This window comes from Balearica regulorum, chromosome 4 (genome assembly GCF_011004875.1).
Source record: "Balearica regulorum gibbericeps isolate bBalReg1 chromosome 4, bBalReg1.pri, whole genome shotgun sequence".
Taxonomy (NCBI): Eukaryota; Metazoa; Chordata; class Aves; order Gruiformes; family Gruidae; genus Balearica; species Balearica regulorum.
The window spans coordinates 33,402,632-33,415,551 of record NC_046187.1 but is presented as its reverse complement, the minus strand read 5'-3'; the positions used below and the strand labels follow the sequence as shown (position 1 = coordinate 33,415,551).

Here is a 12,920-nt window from a genome sequence, read left to right as displayed (position 1 = left end):
TACAACAATAATACTCTGCTGCTGGTGTGTAGAAAGCTTATTTTGCATAGGCCACTTGAGAATCTACAACACTTTACAGATCAGCAGTGTAATTTCAGCACACAGGGAGAACAAACTCTCCAATCAAGCAAAGATCATCAGGACTTAAAAGCAACTAGCAAAACTAGCAAAGAGTAAATATCACCATGCTGAGATAGAGTTGTGGAGTTGTGGTTTTTTTTAATAATGTTGTTATATGTCTTCTCAGTATAACCGGGTAGCCATTAAGTGTGAAGAACAGCTATGAAGTGAGAGAAATGCTATTGAAGAAAATCAATATTAAGTGGTACTTACCAAGTTATTTTCTAGTATCCCTTTTTATACCTGAAGGATCCCAAACAGTTTCAGAAAGCAATCAGATTCTAATTGTACAGTGATTAAACTGACAAACACCAACTGTTCTGCATTCAAACAAAATATTTATACATTTCTTGCACTTTAATTTCAGATGTTGGTAAAGTAAATCGCAGAGTAGTACCAATCAAGACAATGAGTTACAGTAATTTTAACTAGGAGAACACAGACTTTGGGTCAAAGTTTCAATATTGTTTCAGGTTAGCTTCCCTCTGTGGTAGGGTAGTCAGCAAAGATTTCCCCATTAGCAAAAGATTCAGCCAGAAGAGACATTCACATATTGTCATACACTGCCTCTGTGCCACAGCTAGAGAGCAGTGAAGGATTTTCCCCTCCTCTTAAATATAACGTTCCTACTAGAAGAGAGGTACACACACACACACACGTGTTTCATAAAACAGTTTCCATGCAAGCTTCAAAAGAAAGCTGAAAACCTGGGACTGAAGTTGTCAGCTGCACACCTTTGTAATACACAGAAATGGCCCACAACAAAACAGCCTGTGTATAAGATACACTGTTGCACTTTACTGGTCCAAAGAAGAGGCTTTCAAATTGAATGACCATAGAAAGAATAATACAATAAATCATCCTGCAAACTACATGCTAGTTCTAGCAACTAGTCCCCTTCAGGAATGTATATTTATCTTAATCAAGAGAAGGAAGTGATTAGATAAGCCACAGTTCATTTCAGTTAATAGAGCCACAAAAGAAAGATGAAACAAGTATTCTGCTTAGCTTGCACTTCGTAAACTTGAGCATGCATATGGCAATGGCATCAATTAATTTACTACCCAGTCAATTCCTTCACTTTGAACCTCAGGCACTACCGGCAAATATCATTAATCTGAGTAATAAAAAAGTTTCTCCAAAACTCCTTCTCAATAATGTTATACCCACAGCGTCCAAATCTTTGTTTTAAAAGACCCATAAAGATAATAATAATTTTACAACATTCAACTTAATGTAAAACTAAGGCCACAAACACTGCTTTAAAAAGCCCAACAATACACTTGAAGTAGGCAATAGATTACTTTTTCACCAGTCCCTACTGCTCCTTATACAACAAATGCATCCAACATCATTATTTCCATTGCTTGTCTGATTAATGAGAAGCTTGTCTGACAACAGCTACCAAAAGGTTTCTCTGGTGTTTTGCTGTTCAGCCCAACAGATTCTAGGACTGCAGAAACAAACTCAAAATCTAATGAACAAGTTTACAGTTAGCCTTCCAATTCAATCAATTCTTGCAGGCCTATATATTAACAGTATATCTTACTCCTCTCTTTCATTTATTCCAAGTTTATATTTTGAAATAATAATGCACACTTTAAAACAATTTAATTAATCCACACTTGGAAAAATGAAGTTAGCTTTACCTGAAAACCCTGTTTTCAAAAACACAGGGACATAAAGAACAATGAAGAGGAAAACATCCTGTCAACTGAGAATGTGATCCTTAGAGATTTTGTTCTGCAGTTTTATTTTGTATTGGCATGACTTTTTCTTTATAAGTTTGCTGCCATCACAGTGGTGTTTTTTCCTCAAAAATAAACATAAAACCACTACGTTGATAATGCTCACTTTTATTATGAAACTCATAACTTTTTTTTTTCTGGTTTGCTTTTTGTTTCTTTAAGACTATCATAAAATCTCTTCATTTCTAACACTGAACTTACCAAATCTCCTTTATTCAGAATGGTCACAAATTCCCTTAGGTTTCATAGGGCTGCTACCAAGCACAATTTACACTAATTCAGTACTAAGGTGAAGCCAATTCTGAAAAGATACTTACTTACTATTTTTTTATTTCTATGGGACCAAAGTTGAGAAAAACAGCTGTCACTATTATCAGAAAAGTAGTCCTAATTTTCTATTTCATCATGTCAGTGGCCACTCCTATCTACCCTTACACACTGACTTCCCTGCACTGTGCTTAATTCTTCAGGGCAAAATATGCACTTTTCTAACTAAACTCAAGACACATGCAGTGACAAATAAGTCAAGATGGTTGGACAAAACATTCTTTATGACACACCCAGAAACTTTGCAATGAATAGCCCACATTATGTGATATATATACACACACACAATTTTTTTCCTTGTTTGTCTTGAGCTGAGAAAGAGCAAGTGTCTTACGCACTACTGAAGTAATTTATACACCTTTCTACTTCTCCAAACTGCCAGGCAGATGTGTCCTTTATAGACATATCCTTCAACATCATAGTAAGAACAAATTTGTATGCTAGTATAAAGTGATGAAAAATTAGAAATAACAAGTATTTAAATTATTTATAGAACATCATTGGCTCCTAAAGAAGGCCATGCCAAGTAGCCTGCAACTGGCCCCAGGAATCCTATGAAAGAGTAAAATCTAAATCATGTAATAGTTCTTTTCTATTAATATTAACATTTTGTGAAGCTCAAGGCAGTTTAAAAATTACCTACATCAGTAGAACAGGATCTTCCTCTATAATATTGATTTCAGATAACTGATAGGAACCAGATTTTACTGGATTGTTCCCAAGATCAAACTCACTATTGAATGAAAAAGACACTTCCTTCCCCACAAGTCTGTGTCTTCACAATTTTTCTACTTTTTTTTTTTAAATCAGAACAAACTCAACCCTACAAACCTTTCACCAGAAAAAAGAACAACACACACACACAAAAAAAACCCCACCACACACAGGAAGAATACAGCTGAAAAGAAGCATGATCCCAAGATTCTGCATACAAACTAAATAACAAAAGGGCTTTTATCCATTTTGTGTCTTTTTTCATTCTGAAATTCTAACCTGAATCTAGGGAAGTTTTCCTTAGAAAAGTTTAATTAAAAACAAAAATATATGGGAGCATACTTATTTCAAATGCATTTTTTTTTCTGATTTAAAAAAACCCCATAATTATCAACTCTAGTCCCAACTGGTATTAAAGCCTTAATCACAGATAACCTTCATAAACTTAAACTAGATACTCAACCTCTCATGTTCAGAAATTAGATTTTTTTTTTCATTACTATTGTTAGCTAAACCAAGGGGAACTCAAACATACTAGTATAATAGATGACTTGAACTAACACGGAATAGGAACTAGAGAAAGACCTCACATCACTGTTATTTCATGTCACTTCCCATCATCAGTGACTGTATTGCCTTTCCACAAGCATAACTAGATTTTAAGTCAGGACAGAAGAAACAACTAATTGAAATCTGTACACTGCTATAAACAAAGTTACAGAATTAGACTGTAGTTTAAACTAACAGTTGTTCTTTTGTTTTCTATCAAGAGAAAGAAATAGACTTGCTTTTATTGCATAAAATATTAAATTCTAACACTACAAACCATCTGAAGAACAATTCTTACCTACAGCAACTGGATGAGAAACAGTCACTTTGACAATCAAAGCTGCTTCCGTACAGCCACAGAACCATGGATTAGTTGTAGCTCAGTACACGTAAAAGCTGATATTCCTTCAAATTTGGATAGGGTGCCATCTGTCCTGCGAACACGTAGTTCTTCCGGACAAACACCCTGCTAACTGATCTTCTAGACAAGGCTTGACATTCAGAAACATTTTCATGATTTGCATTAGTAAAACAGGTTTACAACACTGTCAGAGCTGCCAATTCATTCCTTCGAACAGTGGAAACAGTAACATATTAAATACTTAACTTGTCAAGCATCAGTGTATCTGCAGCTCCTCAGTTTCCTCATGATACTTTGATACAATACTTTGGGAACTTGCACAATGTGTTACAGAGAAACCAGATGCCTCCCTAACCATTACAGAACAGCACAGGTTAGTATGAGAAGAATATCCTCACTTCCAACTTGACAAAAGACAAGTCTCCCATTCACAGGCCAGCATCAAGAACTGCAACAAACAGCATCGAGAAAGAGGTGGAAGAACATATATGTAGCATTACAGGGGAGGATAAGACCAGACACATGCTACACGAAAGGCTGCTGAAAGATGGTGTTCATTTTCATAAAGCAAGTGTTTGGAGTTTTGAAAATAACAAACAAGGCATAAGAGTTTACCAGATAGTTAATACTTAGTTAATATCTACCAGCTGTCCATATTTTTCCTAATCAGTTTCAAAGAAAACTTGGGTATACAAAAAACAAGAAATAGTGACTACTGTAAAGTATATTTTCATATTTCTTCTCCTTTCTAATGTTATTTGACTGGTATGAATGGCCTACCTGAAGTAACCAACACAACTCTGGAAACAAAACATGCTGTCAGATTTCAAGCTTGTCTGTACTAATCCCAGCCTCATTTCACACCCACACATCAGGCTCCCTCCTATTAGCCAGCTTGGGCTTCTCTTAGGCACACAACTTCCTTATGTCAATCTTGCAATTAACGTCCACATCTCCCCAAATGATGCCAACTCTTCTGTGAAACATTCAAGCTATGAAGACCACACCTCTCTCCATGCTCTTTCATCAGCCCCTTTTGCAACCTGAGAATAAGCTTCTCTTGGGAAGGCAACTCATAAGTGTTCAGCCCCTTATCTTGTAAAACAGCTTATTTAATGAAAAAAAAACCAAACCCACACATGTATGACGCTGCATCAAGAACCAAATGTACTCATGCTTGTAGATTAGGTCAGGGAAGAGACTTATCTGAATTTTCATCTGTCAGGTGATTAGTTTCACTTCAGATTAAGATGATCCGATGACAAACCAAAGTCTAGGAGCCTCTGCCCCTTACTCAGTTTTTGTTGTGAAAGGATTCCTAAAGTTTCTATATTCAATTCTTAACCACAGATAGAGGACGAGTCTTTCCTCCTTCAACTCCTTCTGATTCCTACAGTGTACCTATTAGAGTCAGAGGAATAAAAAAGAAAAACATACATTCTTCACATGCCAGGCTTTTCAACAATTTCATATCCCATAGTCCAAATGACATGGACATATTCTGAAACAACAACAAAAAACCAAAAACAACAAAAAAAGGGGAGTCTTGCCAACTCAAGAAAATCTTGGTGTACAGTCTTTTGGGTTCTCATCCGTGTGCCACTGGTAATCTATCACTGACTTACAGGGTACGTAGGTCACATACTATTGTTCTCCAGAAGTTACAGGGCACTAAGATACAGCTAAAGTGCATTTGACAATCACCATATATTCATTTCACATGTAAGCAATTATTGTGGTTGCCACAGGAATATTATGCAACTGTCCTACTCTGTGTAGTATACTGTATAGGTGTGAACAAGAACTGAAATGCTCCAGAGCCCACATTATCTAAATGCAGCTTAGTGCAACTAGAGCCTCTATTTGACATTTTAAATAAGACTGAAGTCTCAAGCCCGCTTTTCAGAGGATAGATGTCCGTACCACAAAAACCTATCATGACATCCAGCATTCCAAATAGAGAGCTCGTGGTTCAGCAAACAGACTTCTATTATGAATTACCTATTACACAAACACACACACACACTTTACCTGCAATTAAAGCATGTCAACAGGTCAGCAAGGAAAAACTTGCTCTAGCAACAGTTCCATTTGTTGGACAACCTAAATCTACAGTTTCTTCAGCTGACACCTTTCGGCAGCATTCAGCTTTCCACCACAGACAAGGAAAGGAAGAGAAAGTAGAACAGTAAAAATTATAATTCTCTATTAATAGAAAGTAACTGCCCGACACTTGAATGAAATTTGGCAGTTTAATACGTGAAGGGGAAAAAACCAAACCATCTTAAAGATGATAAAATCTCAAAAAAACAAGAGAAGTCGTAACAAAGTGTATTCACAGCATGAGACAGATCTGCACAGACAAGATCAGAGTTTTCAGGCCTTCCACCATTAACTTGGCAAGAAGCCCTTGGAAACACCAAGGCTGTACTCAGCTATGAGCCCACACCACTGTAGAAGCAATCCACATTTCCCTTCCTCACTGCCTTCTGTTCACTGCTGTAGCCCAAAAACATTTGCATCCATGCTGCATCTCAAAAACACATGTGCATCACACACTGAATATTTTGGGGGCAATTAAGAAACTGTTCTGGCTAAAAAGTAACTACTGGGGAAAAAAAAAAAAAAAACAAACTGCAAAAGCAGAAAAGAGTAGTGTGATGCTGAATGCTAAAGCTGGCTACGCTGCCAAAAAGCTGATTACAAAACTCAATTTTCAGACAGGAAATGCATCATAACACTATCTTGTTAAACAAGCTAAACATATGCAAAGGAGGAGAAATCCACACCTTTCTGTCAACACTGGAGCCATTTATATTAAATTTATATTTGACATGTAACAAGGTCGCACACATACAAAAAAATCCAAGTATGAAAAGTGTGTCTATTCATTTACACAGTGCTTAGCATTCAAAATTGATTTTACAGACATCCTGCTAGCCTGTCTGTGAGAAATTCCTCCAGACTACACAAATTAATTCAAAATAGGGAGGCTGTTGCTTTTTCTCTCTGATAAGCAAGGAGGTAAAATTCTGAAATAGTATTCGGCATGCTGAAAGGAATAATGCAAAAGTTAAAAATGTATATACATCCAGGGAGAATACAATTATTTTGCATAAACATAATTTTTGGCCAAGAACTCGTAGTTCAAACCAAGTTCCTAAACAGCTTTCCCATCAAAGTAGCATGAACAAAACCATCCAAAAATTAAGAGCTTATGGGAGGACACTATCAGTTTATAGTTCAAATATAACATGGTTTGGGTACAGGTTAGACTACATGATCCAAGATATCCGTTGCCATCTTATGCTCTTGAATTTTGATGATTATACCAAGTTCCTCCACAGAGGTAACTAGAAATCTCATAACACTCTTTTAGCATCATTTTTCCCCTCTATTATCTATATATATAGATATATCTATATATACTATCTATAAAGATGTAGTCCTAAAAACTAGCCAAGTTCCTCAAGCAAAATGATACCAGGATGAACCTCTCTGTACTCCAGATCATCTCCAAAACATTTCCTGCCAGTGCCTTTAACATAATCCTACTCCAGTCTAAATAACAGAAGAGAAAATATATACCAACATGGAACCAGATTAATCCAGAAAATGTTATGAGCTAAGGGTTGGGGTTTTTTTGCTAAAGTACCCTTTAAATAGTATGTGGGGATTATTTTTTTTTTTAAATCTACATGAAGAAAAAAAGTTTGTTTTTTTTTTTTCTTTGACCTCAGTTCAGAAAATTATTACTTTGCATAGCTCACTAGAGATAAAAATCCGTAAGAGACCCATGACAACTTCTCCGCATGCTTTTATCTGCTGACATTCTGTATGGCCTTTGTTACTACTAGCTGGCTTCCACAATGTGAGAATGTGTGCAGCATCACTGAAAAAGTAAAATAGTGTTCACAAAACGCTAGCTCACTAACCCATGATATTTTTAATATAATCTCTTATTACTCAAAATAATTCTGAGTGGGGGCTATAGAGGAAGGAGATTTCTCCATAAAAAAAGGAAGAGAAATAGCCCCTACCCATAGTCAGAACTAAAGTCTAGCACAGAACCTAATCGCAAGCCTCTCCAGAAAACATTGTTTCCAGCAGATATGGAAAAGGAGTATGCAAGAAGCACTCAGGGAGGGGCCTCAAGCAATCAGAATTAAGGGGGGGTGGGATGGGGAATGAGCCTCTTAGCACATTTGTTTTAAGATTCCAGGGTCCTTCAACCTGAAGGACATTTCTTATCTAGAATCACAAACCTGAAACTGAAAATCAGTACAAGAGACTGAAACTATAGTCAATGAAGAAGAGAGTCATGAGGAACAATCCCATTTCTGATCTGACTAGTGCATGTTTTCCATTATATGCTTAATAACATATTACATATATTTAAGAGTGGTGCCATATTATCCTAAGATATTCAGTGTTTCAGCTTCAAAGTACTGCAAGACTGACTCAATGAATCTTTGTTACTACTACTGAAGCAGTAAAGAAACAAAGGTCTGTTCTCTGTTCATCAAAAGCATGATTTCTCTATGATATGCAGTTAATGTGCAGGTTTTAAAGAGAAGGCATTCAGAACATGGAAAGATTCTCTGACCACACATAGGTAAGAAAACCGGTTCTGAAACCTTAACTTGCAAGAACTTAAGTGCCTTTAGCTTCCCAACTCATTTAAAAACAAACAAACCAACCCCCAAAAAACATAAACACACACCTTGTGTTAGAGGGCAAAAGAATACTCAGTCTAGTATATGAAGTCACAAGAATTTGAATAATCTAAAGAAATTCCAATTTCCAATCAGCTTTTTTTTTTTCATTAAAATGCTGTAATTAAATTAAAGAAACAGTTATAATTAAACAGAGAGCTTCCAGTACTTGTGGCCCAGGAGAATCATATTAATCACACAGTATTGCCAGTGTGTACTTGTTACCAGCTCTCATTCACCTCCAGACAAAATTTGGTACTGCCAGATAGAAAATAATACATCCTTATCTCCAGAGAGCACTGACACTTGGATCTCTTTCTAGGCACTGATAAACCATTACTGCCAAGCACAGTCTTGCCTTATGTAATGTATTTTTGGAAGAACAACAAGTATTTTGCTTTTGTATCAAATACATGGCTTTGTAAAGGCAGCAAACACCACCACATGCCAGGAAAAAATAATACACATCTGCATTTTGTATCCTAAGGGGGAGGGGAGAAGCAGAGGGAGAGAAAGAACACAAGTTTCTGCCTTCTCATTCCTGAAAACTGAGGCAAATGAGGAAAATACAAAATGATAGAGGAACTGCTCAAAAAAATTGGAACCAGATAAAAAAATATTAAAATCATATATATATCGGCTTACATTGCTTGGATAGCCTGAAATTCTGTCCTAAAATCAGTGTGATAAGGATAGTAAAAAGTTTTAGAACATAAAAATAGTCATAGTAGTAACTTTCATGAATTAAGATGCTCTATTTTATATCTTATTATAATCAACATCATGACAGAAAGCAGTTTTCAATGTTTCTTCAACCCACAGCAGAGCGGTCTGTCAAGTCTTCCTTTAATAGGCAGGTTACAGGACATCCTCAGAATGGCAAAAGCCTTTTCAAGGATTTGTAAGTGAGCAGCCAAGAACTAGCCATCCCCTTTTACACAATTAACTTTGAGCTCAGGATTATGCTGCACTTTATTTGAGATGAAAGTTGTCCTTAGAGACTGTATTGCGTCCCATGTATCATAACCTACATCAGTACCCAGGCTAGATATTATGAAAGATGCATAGTCTTGTGGTTTGGGAAATTCAAATTGCTTTCCTTATCTTTCCCCTTCATATGAAAGCCCAAGAAAATAACCCCAGAAACCATAGTCCACAGATTTATCAATACAAACACTCCCAGTAGCAATACATGCCATTCAAAAATCTCACAAAAACAGCAGATGGACTTTAAAATATTAAAAGGGAAGTATGTTAAAAATTAGCTCTGTTTCATACATGCAGATTAGTAATTAAGAGAAAGAACACATCATAGAAGCGACACACTTTGAGGAACTTTGTGAGTAAAAAAGTCTCCTAAACTGTTAATTTTCCATAAAATTGTGCCTAATGGCTTTTGATTTAAAGATCAGTTGGCACTGCAGGACTTCCTCAAATCTTTGTTTTTCTTCTGCTATTCACAGCTTTGCCCAATAGCATCCGACTGAAATTAAAACCTTTGTTCAATATCACTGTTGTTATGCCTAGCACTCAGACAAGAAATCTCACACAGTGAAGAGCCATCTCTGTTTTGTGCTGTTACTGGACAATTAATTAAAGGAAAAGAGTTAGTGCACCCAAATAAACACAGGCTACAAGGGCAGCACAATAGAGGGTTGTTTACAACATACAATGGATTACACGAAAGAGTTTGCCAAATTGTCACTAACACAAGCTGATTAAGTCTGCATGGCAGAGAGCAGACATTAACACAGGTCTGGAAGCAGTAAAACCACAGTGGCTTGGATGTAACACCATACAAATATGACTAAACTGCTTTTGAAGCTAATCTAGGCATCTTCACAGCACATTTCCTAGCACTCCCTGTTCTAGGATTTGCTCCTGCAGAGACAGTGTGGGTATAGGCATGCCCACAGTCCTTTTTTCATGTTGTTGTCTTACAACAGGGAGTTCTACTTACTTTTCAACAGCCGCAGTGATGTGAAGTTCTACATCTCGCTCATCTACTACATGCCGGAGGGGAAAAAAAAAAAAAAAAAAGAAAAAAAAGAAGAAAGAAAAAGAGGCATAATGCTTTAACATCTTCTGGATCCTCCCTGTCAGATGAGATGTGAGAGTAGAGGTAGGAAGAAAAGGAATTGTCAGTGCTGTGATTTCCCTGGATTTTACAGGCCGTGCTGCACCAGAGTAATCATCTCATACTTACCACTCAAAGGATCAAAAAAAAACCACCTCAAAGTCATCTAGTCCTTCCCTCTGTGCCATGGTAATACCCATTATGTTTCTGTCACAACTCACAGATGCTTGTATCACCTGCTCTTAAAATCATTCACAACTTCTCCTGATAATACATTCCAATGCAACAGTGTCTTACCAACCAATGAAAGAAAATACTGAGAGACATGTATATTTCTCATACTGAGACTATCCCTTCTCTTCCTTGAAGCTAAAATAACAGCTCCTGGTTCATTCAGTCATTCTTCCAGATACCTAGGTATTCTTACTGCTTCTCTCCAGCCTCCCTCCATTGGGTTCATATTACTTTTTTTTTTTCTTTTGTTCTTTTTAAAAATAAATTCCATCTTCAAAACTGGACACTACCTCAACACTGGCTAGAAAGATTAATTCATTTAACATGCAGAATACACTTCTATTATCACGTATGTGATGCAGTCACAGGACCCCACAGTAAGAACCAGAAATGTCCTAAAGGTTTACAGAAGCATGTCTCAAGGGGAAGCATTTGGTCCTTCTGGCCTTCTCTGATTGCTCCCATCAACCAAGAGACAGTAATTACTTTAAAGAAGGCTGACTGTGTTTAAAGTAAGGAACTGGGCTGTGGGGCTCATGCTTTTGCTACGTAAACCTCAGCACCAACCTGAGCCCTACTAAAAAAACCCCAAAAGTTTTCTAAGGGCAGAATTCAATCATTCTGTAACAATATATTGGTAAGATAGTCTCTAATTTTACAATTACATAACCATGTTGACTCTTATTATTCTTGTCATCTACTACAATAGCTATATAATTTATACATATATAAAAACAAAAAAAAAAACCTCCACCCAAACCCCAGAAACTATGAGTCCATTTCTAGAGAAAACAAAGTTTTTTCAAGCAGTTTAGCACTTACCCACAGTCAATTCTTCCAGACATTCTTTAACAAGAGTGAAGTTTAAACATTTTCTATCATAAAGCTATCACAGATGAACTGCTCCTCTTCTGATTGCAGGGCCTGTTAGCATTTTGGAGAAAGAAATCACATTAGTTTAACATGGTTTAATCTTAAAAATAAAATCATATGGGCTACTACTCATTTCTTTGTCATCTTCTACTGCTTTAAGAGAGTTTAATTCCCAGGAAAAATACTGGAACAAATCATGAAAGCTAAACAACTGAGTCTACAACTGCTCATTTCCACTTCCCCCCGCAACACCTTTAAAGACAGACACTATAATCACTCTTCTCAGTCTCACAGTATTATACACTTCTCCATGAGTTAAGTAACCGCAGCAGCTCAGGGATTACATCAGCCAGCTCTTACCCTTTCGATAGTGTTTTTTAAACACTTCAAACTTATCTAAATGCTCTGTAACTCGTTCTTTCCTCACACCAGCTTAGGGCTTTAGCATTTGCCTTGAACACCACGTTCACTCCTAGTCCCAGTCTCTCTTATTAAAGATGAGGTGGGGGAAAAAAAAACAAAACCAGAAGTCAGTCTGCTTTGTATTATCTGTCCACAGTTCCAGTCTTCAAAGAGCAGCAAAGCTTTCCTGTCTTTTTACTAACATTATATTTCTATAATGATTCCTTTTTACTCTTTTTGAGTTGGCCATAATTGAAATGCAACATTCAGAATATGTGCCTGTGCTGTATTTTTTTTTTTTTTTTTTACACTTGTCCTTGGCAAACCAGCCTGGATTTCCTTTCCCTCCTTGTTGTGTTTGATGTTAAAGAGCTCATCAGTAGCCAAGCCAGCCTTTCTCTCATTTGCTCACTCTCACACAAGTTACTTATCTTCTGGTTATGACAGAGCTTGGAAAAGCCGATCCTGATTGCTTTCTTCATATTTCATAGCAGGAAAGCTTTATCAAGGTCCATAGCAGGAAAGCTTTACCAAGGTCCTCCAAGAACTTATTAGGAACCTGCATCCCACTGTACTCTCCAACCAATACTCCTAGGTAATTAAAATCCTGTGATCTGAATTATTTCTGCTAGGTGTCCACAAATACCCTCAATCCAGTAAATCTCCCCGATTCTTCAGTCACAGATTCACAGATTGGCAGGGGTTGGAAGGGACCTCTAGAGATCATCTCTAGAGTCCAACCCCCTGCTAGAGCAGGATCACCTAGAGCAGGTTGCGCAGGATGGCATCCAGGTGAGTTT

General features: G+C 36.9%; 2 protein-coding genes across 6 annotated transcripts in view; one reads left to right on the top strand and one right to left on the bottom strand.

The window, feature by feature from the left end:
- The window catches only part of LOC104636651 (ribonuclease CL2), a 222,871-nt gene that overhangs the window by 72,981 nt on the left and 136,970 nt on the right, over positions 1 to 12,920 (top strand). The window lies entirely within an intron of this gene.
- FHIP1A (FHF complex subunit HOOK interacting protein 1A) overlaps positions 1 to 12,920 on the bottom strand; it is a 93,839-nt gene that overhangs the window by 73,351 nt on the left and 7,568 nt on the right. For 3 of the 5 annotated variants that reach the window (XM_075751682.1, XM_075751683.1, XM_075751685.1), the window contains one exon: positions 11,668 to 11,769. The gene's annotated coding sequence lies outside the window, so the exon portion shown is untranslated. Of the gene's footprint in view, positions 1 to 3,756; positions 3,885 to 10,494; positions 10,541 to 11,667; positions 11,770 to 12,920 lie in introns of those variants that run through there. The other 2 variants (XM_075751684.1, XM_075751686.1) reach the window with 2 other exon arrangements.